Here is a 12,936-nt window from a genome sequence, read left to right as displayed (position 1 = left end):
CTTCCAGATGCCCTAAATTCAATACAAGCTCACCTGCTCATCCACCTCCCCCCTGTCCTGGAGGGCCTCATAGAGGTCTTTAGAAGGTTTAAGCTGGGAGTCTACTTTGTTCGAGATGCTCATGTGGCTGCTGTGTGGAGAAGGAATGCAGGGGAGCAGGAAAGGAGACAGACACACAGGGAGGCCAGAATGGCAGCGTATCCAGTATGGCTCTTTCCAGGCTAACTCCTTCAGGACAGAGACCTAGCCTCATTCATCTCCATTCCCCTAATGTACAGAGTGGTGTGTCACACAGTTTGTTGAATGAAAGAATGAATGAGGATGCATAAGAAGAGATGGCCTTTTCCCGCTCAGCTAATACACAACAGTAGGTTTGTTCCATGGGACTTATCATAGCCCTGGTGATTCTTGGAAGAACCTTTTCCATGACCCAGAAATGAGCTGGGAAAGGAGTGCATGTGATGGAATCAGAAGCCCTTTGTACAATGTTTGTTCCAGACAGCCAAATTTGAGGAGGGTGCCCAGGCAGCCTCAGCTCCCATCCTTCACTCAGCAAACCGTTCTTGGGCACCTGCTCTTCGCCAGCTGGGAGAGACCCTACGCAGCTCTCAGCTTCTAAAGCCTAGACTGCCTTAGCAATTTCCCCAGAGTCCTTCTACCCCACCCAAGATGTCACAGTCAGCCCCGTCTACCAGGCAAGGAAGTGAAGGGCAGAGAGGTGAGTGAACTGCCATACTATGAGCCCTTGACCTGCAGGACCTCTTAGTCTAATTTTTTCTTTCTTTTTTTTTGGCCATGCTGCCCATGGCATGTGGGATCTTAGTTCCCCGACAGGGATCGAACCTGTGCCCCCCGCATTGGAAGGGCGTAGTCATAACCACTGGACAGCCAGGGAAGTCCCAGGACCTCTTAGTCTGGATTCAGGAGTCCCTGCCAGCTGTGTGCCCAGCCCTGTTGGCCTGGGGATGCAGGAATGAACACTCTCTTGCCCTTGGGGAGCTCATACACTGTTAAAGATCATTATGGCAATAATTAGAGGGTTATACAGGGTGCTGTGGGAATGCATAAGATGCAGGCACTAACTTAGCCAAGGGTATGAAAAAACTGAAGAAGTTGGGAAACTAGCATTTGATCTGTATAACAACCTTTTGAGCTAGGTGATGATATTCCATTTTATAGGAAAGGAACAAAGCTCAAAAGAGGTATACTGATTTGCCCAAGGTCTTGCCGCTAAGAAGCAACAACATAGAGAGTGGAATCTGGTTCTCTAGATTCCTAGTCAAGAACCCTTTACAGACAAGGACAGAGTACTTCCCACATGACCTCTGGGCCTGCCTCGCTCATCTAGCATGGCCATGGTCTCACAGAGCAAGTAGCCACTTGGCAGGGGCAGCAGCAGAACCCACAAAACAGACTGGACAGGGCTCAATGGTTATTCTATATTCCAAGCCCCACACACACCTCTCATAATTTTACCCAAGATTCCTGGTATATTAGACTCTAGTTATAACTGTAAGAAACTTAGGACTATACTGGTGGCGCAGTGGTTAAGAATCTGCTTGCCAATGCAGGGGACACTGGTTCGAGCCCTGGTCCAGGAAGATCCCACATGCCACAGAGCAGCTAAGCCCGTGCGCCACAACTACTGAGCCTGTGCTCTAGAGCCCAGGAGCCACAACTACTGAGCCCACGCACCACAACTACTGAAGCCTGCATGCCTAGAACCCGTGCTCCACAGCAAGAGAAGCCACCGCAATGAGAAGCCCACGCACTGCAATGAAGAGTAGCCCCCGCTCGCTGCAACTAGAGAAAGCCCACGCACAGCAACAAAGACCCAACACAGCCAAAAATAAATAAATAAAATACATAAATTCAAAGAAAAAAAAGATAAACTCTAAAACAAAAAACATATACCAAAAAATAGGCCAAAAGCAGAGCACCAAAAATCAAAGGATATAGAAAAAGAAATATAGTGAATATAACAGAATCTAAGAAAATTCAACTCAAAGCTATATATGAGACTGTGTTATAATAAAGTGATCCAGAATGGCTGAAAATGAAAGGTCTAGAAGATAATGGTAATCACCTAAATCTGAATCTCTCCACGTATCATCCCAGAAAAAAACCACAAGACCAACAAGGACCAGAAATAACACCATCTATGACCAATGCCTTCAGCATTATTAGGAGACAAAACATACCACAAACTTCAAATAACCAGCGAGCAGAGAAATAAACAACCAATTCTAACAGAGCTCCCACTGCTGCTGCAAGTCTGTGAGTACACAGAACAGAGAAAGGGAAGGCTTAAGAGACTCCATGAAAAATAAGAAAAAGAGATGAAAAACTTAAAGCACAGACAAAATCACCTTCAGAATTAGAATGTCCCACACCAAGTAGCCCCCACTGGCCACAACTAGAGAAAGCCCACGCATAGCAACGAAGACCCAACGCAGCCAAAAAAATTTTTTAACTTAAAAAAAAAAAAAACAGGGTGCAGTGGTTGAGAGTCTACCTGCCAATGCAGGGGACACGGGTTCGAGCCCTGGTCTGGGAGGATCCCACATGCCGCGGAGCAACTAGGCCCGTGAGCCACAACTACTGAGCCTGCGCGTCTGGAGCCTGTGCTCCGCAACAAGAGAGGCCGCGATAGTGAGAGGCCCGCGCACCGTGATGAAGAGTGGCCCCCGCTTGCCGCAACTAGAGAAAGCCCTCGCACGGAAACGAAGACCCAACACAGCCATAAATAAATAAATAAATAAAAATTAAACTTAAAAAAAAAAAAAAAAGCAGTTATCTAAAAAAGGAAATTTATTGATTCACCTAATGAAAAATCCTTGTATAGGGACGGCTTAGATTCAGGTTCTGACACTGTCATCAGGAAGAATTTAATCTCACTCTGCTTTCCTCTGTGTGGCCTCTTTCCTGGGCAGACTTTCTCCAGAAGGTGGAGATGGCCACTGGCAGCTTCAGGTTTATATCCTGATAGATTGGTAACTGCAGTGGAAAGAACATCTTTCTCTTGGTTCCAACAAAAAATTCTGGAATTGACTCATTAGCTGGTTTGGATCTCTTCCCATCCCTAAACCAATCGCTGCAGCTAGGGGAAATGGTGCTCTGATTTGGGGCCTGGGAAGGAGTATCCTCCACCTAAAACACATTGACTGAAAGAGGGAGAGATGTGCATCCCTAAAAGAAGAAAGTGTGGAGCTCCTTCTGTACTAAGGGAGAAGAGTGGATGTGCGTGGGCAAAAATAACTGTTGTCAGCCGTACTCAGTGATTATCTTTACTTGACCATTTCTTTAATTTTTTGAGATACAGCATACATTCAGTAATGTGAGCCAATTTTTAGAGTACAGTTTGATGAGTATAGTGTATACACCTGGTCAGTCGCCCTCCAGATCAAGATATAAAACATTGTCAGTTCCCCAGAAGTTTGCCTTGTTTCCCTTCCTAGTCAGTATCCCACAGAAATAAACACTGTCTTGACCTCTATCACCATAGATTAGTTTTGCTTGCTCTTGAATTTATAAAAAGGGACTCATACGTACATCCACTTTTGCTCAATATTATGTCTGTGAGATTCTTCCGTGTTGTGTGTATCAGAAGTTCATTTTTTTTTAAAAAAGTTCATTTCATGGACTTCCCTGGTGGCGCAGTGGTTAAGAATCTGCCTGCCAATGAAGGGACACGGGTTCGATCCCCGGTCCGGGAAGATCCCCTTCCCTCTGTGAGAACTCCCTTGGCCACAGAACCAACTACTGAGCCTGCGCTCTAGAACCCGCGAGCCACAACTACTGAGCCCACGTGCCACAACTACTGAAGCCTGCGCACCCTAGAGCCCGTGCTCCGCAACAAGAGAAGGCACCACAACGAGAAGCCCGCACACCACAATGAAGAGTAGCCCCCGCTCGCCGCAACTAGAGAAAGGCTGCGCACGGCAATGAAGACCCAGCACGGCCAAAAAAAAGTTCATTTCTTTCATGCTGTATAGTGTGCCATTATATGAATATACCACAATTTATCCACTCTACTGTTAATGGACAATTAGGTTGTTTCTAGTTTTGAACTATTATAAATAAAGCTATTGTAAAAAATTTTGTATGCGTCATTTGGTGTGCATGTGCACGCATATACCCAGGAGTGGAATTGCTGCATCATAGGGTAGGTATGTGTTTAGCTGAACTAGATAATGCTGAATACTTTTCCAAAGTGGTTCTACCAACTTACATTTCCACCTGCAGTGTAGGAGAGTTTGTGCTCCACATCCTTGTCAGCACTCGGTATTGTTGATCTTTCTAATTTTGACCATTCTGGTGGCACCCAGGAATTTGAATCCAAGGGTCTTGTCTTCATATCAGGACTCCTCTTACTCTGAGCACCTCTGAGATCAGGTTTGAATTTCTGTCGGCTGGAATGTTCTCCAGTGTGGCCCAGGACCCACAATACACAATCCAGAAGGTAAACATCAGAGGAAGCTCCTGCCCATGGTTCTGTGGCCAAGGGAGTTCTCACAGAGGGAAAGGCATCAGCCCTGGAGAGGTAGCCCGGTGCAGTGGCGAAGAACTCAGGCTCTGGAATGGGGCAGCCAAGGTTCAGACCCCAGCTCTGCCACTGCAGGGCTGTGTGATCTTGGTTAGTTGATCTGTGCCTCAGGGTAAAACATTAGTACTTACCTACCTTATAAGGTTATTGAGAGAATTAAAAGAACAGATACATATGAAACAATTACAGTGACACATGAGAGATGCTATGTAAATGATGACTACTGTTTCTATCATTGGCCTGGGGAGGTAAGTCTATAGGCAGATGTCATCTGGCTCAGCCCCCTGTATTAAGACTCAGTGATTTATGAAATACCAGAACATAATTCAGTCTGATTGAGGGAGGAAAAAAGGCAAAGGCGGTTGCCTTTTTGGTCAACATGTTGACCAAAGGCAGTTCTTCCCTGGGCTCCAGCAAGAAGTCATCTTCCACTGATACGGAACTTCGACTTATCTCAGGCACCCCAGGTGCTGCAGCCAATGACACCTGAGGAGAAGATGAAATGGAATCATGCAGGTAAAGCTCTTAGCTCAGAGCTGGATGCACAGCAAGTGCTGGCATGCAACTGCCCCTCAATGCAGATACAGAACTGTGTATGTACCCATATAGCTGCCAGGAGGAATGTCATGGAGGACACTGGTCTGTGATTCTGGATCCCTGGGCATTGGTCTGAGCCCTGTCACCAGCTTCATGTGACCTGATGCCTAGGTATTTTCTTGTGAACTAGAAATTGGAAGAAATCACAGTTCTCAGCCAAAGTCCTAAAGAGGTGGTGATGGGCAGGGGTTCTTCCCAGAGATGGTAAAGAAGAAAGACCTTCCCTCATAGCAGCCCCTGTCAGATGAGCTATTCCAACCCCTAACCAGGCCTTCTGATGGGCAGTCAATAGTGTCAAAAGAATAGGAAAAACAATTTCTCCCTCTCACCATCTGTCCACCTAACAACCTCACCTACTCTGCCCTGTGCCAAGCCCATATTACAGAGAGGGCAGACACGGCCCTGCTCTGACACTCCCAGTCTCGTTGTTCTCCATTAATGCCGCTTCGTCCATCCAGGAGCTTCAAAACCCTGAAGAAACCTTATGGTTCTGTAAATGGGTCAACTCTATAGTGCAATGACCCCACCAGCCACTAGGTGGAGAAAGCTCCTTTTTTTGGTGGGACAAAGTAAACCAGCCTCAGGACCCTACTGTTTGTTTGTTTGTTTGTTTGTTTAATTTTGGCTGCATTGGGTCTTTGTTGCTGCGCGCGGGCTTTCTCTAGTTGCGGCGAGCGGGGGCTACTCTTTGTTGCGGTGCGCGGGCTTCTCATTATCGTGGCTTCTCTTGCTTTGGAGCACGGGCTCTAGGCATGCAGGCTTCAGTAGTTGTGGCACGTGGGCTTAGTAGTTGTGGCTTGCGGGCTCTAGAGCTCAGGCTCAGTAGTTGTGGCGCACGGGCTTAGTTGCTCCTCAGCATGTGGGATCTTCCCCGAGCTAGGGCCCAAAACCGTGTCCCCTGCATTGGCAGGCGGATTCTTAACCACTGCACCACCAGGGAAGCCCCAGGACCTACTGTTTAAATTAATGCCAAAGAGCATAGGATGACTTTTCCTGAGCCCCTGTATTTGATATTTCATTTAGCTCTCAAGACTACTTGAAAAGGTTCACTTTAACAGGAGAAACTCAGAGGCAAAGTCTTGCAAAGCTTACACAACTAAGACATAGCATGGCGAGATAATGACCCCCCCATGCTCCCAAGTCTTAGCATAACTTACCAGGTGTCCCTCTGGAAGACACCTCTGAGGACTGTAATTTAGCCACCTGCCTGGGAGTACACCTGATGTCTAGCCAGCTTATCAGCATTTCTTTTACTCTTTTCACTTGGGTAATATCTCTGCTCCATTCTTAGACCCTGTGGTTCTGAGAGACTAAACCTACTTCCTGTTTGCTGTGGTAAACCTGTGGCCCAGACCTGGGCAATCAGAATCATAAGTCTGGAGCTGTTAGTTGCCAACACATAAGGATAGTCTGCCTGATAATTAAGTCAGCACGGAGGAAAACAGAGCTGAGAGATGAGAAGAGACTGATTTCTAATGAGCACCTGGATCCAACCATGCCTGAAGCTAATACTCTTGGGACTTTTTAGTTATGGGTCAGTCAGTTTAAATTGACTTTCTATCAATACAACCGAGAGTTCTGCCTAATACACGCTCCAGCTCCCCTTATCAACCTAAAGATTTCTACTCATCCTGAGAAGATTTTTCAACTCACCCCAAGGCTGAGTTGGCTGCCCTTCTGTGCTCCCAGATGCCCTGTGCCCCCTCTAGCATTACTTTTAATATTCTGTGTTATGATCTGTTTAATTCCCTGTCTCCTCTTTTTTTTTTTAATTAATTAATTTATTTATTTATGGCTGTGTTGGGTCTTCGTTTCTGTGCGAGGACTTTCTCTAGTTGTGGCAAGCGGGGGCCACTCCTCATCGCGGTGCGCGGGCCTCTCACTATCGCAGCCTCTCTTGTTGCGGAGCATAGGCTCCAGACACGCAGGCTCAGTAATTGTGGCTCACGGGCCCAGTTGCTCCATGGCATGTGGGATCTTCCCGGACCAGGGCTCGAACCTGTGTCCCCTGCATTGGCAGGCAGATTCTCAACCACTGCGCCACCAGGGGAGCCCTCCCTGTCTCATCTTTTAAACCAGAAACTCTCTGAGGTCAGGAACTGGGTCTTATGCATTACCCTGGGTCCCTGGTGCTCAGCATAGGACTGTGATTATCTTAATAACTGCTTGGTGATTGAGTAAATTAATGGATAAGTGAATAAAAGTGGATATGGGCTGGTGTGGACCATTGCTGGAATTTTCCACAAAGATTTTTTTTTTTTTTTTTTGGCTGCACTGGGTCTTGGTTGCGGCATGTGGTATCCAGTTCCCTGACCAGGGATCGAACCTGGGCCCCCTGCATTGGGAGCACAGAGACTTAGCCACTGGACACCAGGCAAGTCCCTACACAAAGACTTCTTGAAAGAGCTGAGCCTCTAGTGATTATCAGGGTCAAAGGAACCAGGTTGCTGGGTGGGAAGAGAGTGAAAGGACATAGAAGTTATGGGGTATAGTAGATTGTTTCAATAATGGTCTTTCATGATTCTTTGCCTCCCTGGGTCTGTGCCCTTTTGCAATGTGACTTTGTCACTCTAGGCATCAACATAGGGAGTCCATTTCCCAACCCCTTGAATCTAGGCTGGCCTCGAGACTTGCTTTGCTCAGAGAATGCAGTAATGTGACATTGTGCAACTTTCAAGACTAGGACTTAGGCCTTGCAGCTTCCACTCCTGCCACCGTGCAAAGAAGTCTGGGCTAGACTGCGTGGAAGTGAGAGACCACGTGGAGAGAGAAGCCAGCAGTCTGTTCCACATATATGAAGGAGACCATCTTAGACTGCCCAGTCTAAGTGGAGCCACCAGCATAGGTGATCTCAGGAGGTACCAGCAGAACTGCCAAGCTGAGCCCAGCTAATCCACAGAATCATGAGGAATAATAATGTTTTAAATCACTAAGTTTGGGGATGGTTTATTGCATAGTAAAGGATCACAGAATCACCAAGTATCCATACCTTGTTTTGGCCTCCTCGTATCTATTTATCTGTCTTCCTATAATAGGATTTTCCTGGAGGAGCCTCACCCTCAGCTTCTGTGGTCTGGGTGGGGATGACCTCTACACTCCTGGCTTCTGCTAGAAGCTTTGGGAAAGAGTTGCCAAATAGGAGGGTCTTGAGCCCAGAGCTGTTGGTAACCTTCTTTGTCACCTCTTGGGGAGCATCTGCTGGAGAAAGGAGCCCTCAGGAAGAAAAGAGAAGAGAGAATGAGTCATGACCCAGCTGTTCCTGAAGACTGTCCACCCCTGGACCTTAAAATGCAAAAGCCAATCAATTCACTCTTTTGCTTAAGCCCATTAGAGTTGGGATATCTGTAACTTGCACCTGAGGGCCAGGAAGTTGGATAGGAGCTGAGCAGTTCCTGGCAGAGGGCTGTTAGGGTAGGAGAGAGGTCTCTGGAGTGTATGGGAAAGGGAATTTATTTTTCCTCAGGGCCTACTGTATGCCAGGATCCTGGAATGAGACACAATCTCTGTCCTAGAGGACCGAATGGGTTCAAGTGACTAATTACAATTGTGATAAAATGCTGGGAAGGAAAATGCCCATACAGCCAGAGCATATATAGGGGTACTGAGCCTGGACTGGGGGTGGGGCAAGGGAGATCTCCCTGAGGAAGTGACATTCACACTGAGACTGGAAGGTTTGAATAGGAATTAGGCTGTGGGTGACAGGGGAGAGGTGCCGGGGAGGGGGACGTGATGTTCCAGGCAGAGGGAACAGCATGTGCCAAGGCACTGATGCAAGAAGATGCTTGTCACCTTGAAGGAGGGAGAGTGTGTCACCAGGTAAGGGGAGAGACTAGCAGGAGCCACGTCCCTGAGGATGTATCAAGATTTTCGGCAGAAAGCAGCAAAAATAAACTCTAGCTAGTTTAAGTTCAAGGAACTACCAAGAGCACTAAAGAACTGGGCTCGAGCTATATAAACAGCATCCTGCCCGTATCACGTCACAGAACAGGTACAGAAAGGACAGCGTTGTCCCCACCAATACTAAGCACTGGACACTGCTGCCTGTGTCCCTAGTCCAGCTAGCTCAGACATAGGACAAGATTTCACTGCCCTGTGCCCAGGAGCTCAGTCTTGTCACCACAGCCCCCACCAGAGTACATTCCTCCTGGGCCTCCCAAGCCCCACTTGTGGGTATCACTGGCTCTCTGGAGTGGATGGCGCAAATTGGCAGAACCTGGGCCTTAGCTGGGAGAGAAACTGGGGGAATAGCTAGCATTTTCAGCTCCTGTTCTAAGAGGTGAACTCTGCTACAGAAAATGGGGGTATTGCCCAAACCTTAGAAAAGGGTTCAGATGACAAACACCAGAGTAAGATCTGATCTTATGGTGGTTCTAAAATATGTCCATGCTTTTTTAAAAATAGTCCTCTCTTCAGGAAGTCAAGTTCAATTTCCTCTCCCCCACCCCACTCCCCACCCCAAGTGGGCTGTAATTAGTGACTAACTCCTGACAATTAGAATAACGTAGGAATGACAAGAGTATGACTCTGAGAGTAAATCATAAAAGACATGCAGTCAGTCTTTCTTGGATCATCAGCCCTGAAGAAAACCAGCTGACATGTCCTGAGGACACTCAAGCAGCCCTGTGGAAAGGCTCACATGGAGAGAAGTGAAGGGCTCCTGCCAATAGTCAGCCAAATGTTTGTTATTTTAAGCCATTAAGTTTGGGGGTAATTTGTTATGCAGTCACAGATAACTAATACAGGTCTTTATTCTAAAAGTAATGGGAAACCATTGAAAGGTTTTAAAGAAATTGGAGCAGTGACATGAATTTGCTGACATGTAAACAGATGAGTAGTATGGCCTAAGAGCCAACAGAGGATGGTGGAGACACAAAAGAGAGAGGAGAAATTTCTACTGGGGAGGATATTTATTAGGAGCCTCTTATTTATAAAGAGTTTTGAGGAAAAAGAAGTCAAATTAGGGACTTCCCTGGTGGCACAGTGGTTAAGAATCACCTGCCAATGCAGGGGACATGTGTTTGATCCCTGGCCTTGGAAGATCCTGCATGCGGCGGAGCAACAAAGCCCATGCACCCCAACTAGTGAGTCCACGTGCCACAACTACTGAAGCCCACGTGCCTAGAGCCCATGCTCTGCAACAAGAGAAGCCACCACAATGAGAAGCACGTGCACCACAATGAAGAGTAGCCCCTGCTCGCCACAACTAGAGAAAGCCTGTGTACAGTAATGAAGACCCAATGCAGCCAAAAATAAATAAATAAAAGTAAATAAATTTTTTTTTAAATCAAATTAACTTAAGAAAAAAAGTATTTGGCTCACATAAATGAAATGTTCAAAGAGGTAGTGGCTTCAGGCATGGCTGGATCCAGGTACACTTCATCTTTTGGCCCTCTTGTTTCCTGTGTTGGCTTCACTCACAGGCAGGCTTACTCAGTCAGCTCTAGGCTTCCATATTCATACTTCAGTAACCTCTGAGAGTGTTAGTTTCCCATTAGTTCCAATAAAAGGCCCAGACTGGCTCTTACTGGCCCTGTTTGAGTCGCATGCATGCTCACCCCAACCCAGCCACAATAGGCTGGAGATGGAATATTCTCATTGTCCAGGTCCAGGGGCACATGCCCACCACAGGAGCCAGGAAGAAATGTTGGCTCTACCCAAACATCTCATGAATTCAGAGTAAGAGAAGGCCAGGACCTCAAAGAAAATTAAGAGGCTGTTTCCAAAGAGAAGAAAAGGGTTTAAATGTCCAGATCAACATGGTTAGGAACTGTCTCAGAGAAAAAGGAATGCTTGAGAGGAATTCAGAAAGCTGAATGGCAGGCATCTGGTGGGATAGCTGGAGGGAGGGAAGGAGGGACAAGCAGGACTCAGGAAGGACAATCCCAGCAACAAGAACAGCAAGTGCAAAGGCACCAAGGTGTGAAAAATCGGGCCTGTTCAGGAGGGCTTGCCTGGAGCTCAGTGCAGCTGGAAAACAGAGAGGGGAGATGGGACAGGAGAGAGCAGTAGACACCAGTTTTGAAGGGTCCTGAGTGCCAGGCTGAGGAGCTGGGGATGCCAGTGGGTGATGAGGAGAGAGTAGTTGAAGCTGAGGAGTGACTTGGTTAGGTCTGTGTTTTAAATACATCATTGTGGGGCTGATGAGTAAATTGGTGATACAGAGGCTATTATGTGCTTGCCCAATACTCAGGCACTCCTTCTTTTTAATAGACCCAGGTTTTGGGGGCTTCCCTGGTGGTGCAGTGGTTAAGAATCGCCTGCCAATGCAGGGGACACAGGTTCGAGCCCTGGTCCGGGAAGATCTCACATGCTGTGAAGTAACTAAGCCCGTGCACCACAACTACTGAGCCCGCGTGCCACAACTACTGAAGCCGGTGCGCCTAGAGCCTGTGCTCCGCAACAAGAGAAGCCACCGCAATGAGAAGCCCGCATACCGCAACAAAGAGTAGCCCCCGCTTGCCGCAACTAGAGAAAGCCAGCGTGCAGCAATGAAGGGTCAATGCAGCAAAAAATAAATAAAATAAAATTTTTTAAAAATATTAAAAAAATAAAATAGACCCAGGTTTTGTTAGGGGAGACAATGTGTCCACCAGAATGAATGTATGTACTTCCCAGCCTCCTTTGCAGCTAGGCATGGCCATGTGTCACTGTCTGGTCAAAGAGATAACATCAGAAGTTGCTGGGTGCAGATTCAACTCTTTGGGTCTTCTTCCTTCCTCCTGCCTGAACACAAATGTGATGGAGGGAGTTGAAGCTACCATTTTGCAACCATGAGGGAAAAGTCTAGAGAATTGAAGAGACCACAATCCTAATGACTTCAGAACCACCTTCACCCACCTCCAGACTTGGGGCTAAGTGGGGGATGAATAAACCCTCATTTTGTTTAAGCCCTTGTCATTTAGGTTTTCTATTATTTGTGTCCAAACAAAATCCTACATGGTCTAGGTGGTAATCAGGCAAGGTAGGAAAGAGTGAGGGTCCCTCTGGGGCTTGTTTCCTAATTCCCTTCAGACCACCAACCCTCTAACCCTTCCTGCCCAGACTCTACCACTTTCCAGCTATCCTGGCCTCCTCTTTTCTCCAAACAAATGTTCATGCCAAGACCCAGAGGGTGTACACCCAAGTCTGTAAAGACCTGAATCTGGCAAACCATGAAAACTCCCAGACACTCTGTGTCCTAATAAGCCAGGACACAGGCTCACAGTATCTGAGACCAGGAATGAGGGACCAGGGGTGCTGCTGAGATTCTGGGAAGTAGCAGGACTAGCCCAGATAGAGCCTCAGATCCCTCATAGCCCATTCCCCTCCATCGCACTTGGTCCAAGGGGGCCTTCCTGAGAGCACTCCCAGACTGCCAACATCAGGGGCAGTCTCCCTGCTTCCACCACCAAGGCCCTGGGCAGCCTGCAATTCCTGGCTTTGTTGTTGCCAGGGTAGAAATTGGATGTAGATGTTCCCACTGGGTGGGGAATGAGGAGGTATGAGGGCTGGAGGAGAGGTGACCTTCACAGTCCCTCCCTTTTGGTCACAGGAGTGTATTGCCCATCCCTTGGAGCGGGTCCTATCTAGGCCCATAGTTGCTAGTATTAGTATTGGCTACTCTTTCCTGAATACAGGCTGTGTGCATGACAGTTTAGACACATCGTTATCACACTGAGTCCTCACAGAAGAGCTGTTATTCCCATTTTATGGAAAATGAAACTGAGGCTTAATGTTAAGTGACTTATCCAAGGTCACAAAGTTTTCAGCATTCAAACCCTCATCTGTCTGGCTCTAACACCCAGCCTTTCACC

The sequence above is a fragment of the Balaenoptera physalus genome (assembly GCF_965194825.1).
Source record: "Balaenoptera physalus genome assembly, chromosome: 3".
NCBI classification, from domain to species: Eukaryota; Metazoa; Chordata; class Mammalia; order Artiodactyla; family Balaenopteridae; genus Balaenoptera; species Balaenoptera physalus.
The sequence above is the reverse complement of the archived record's forward strand: the minus strand, read 5'-3'. Positions refer to the sequence as shown.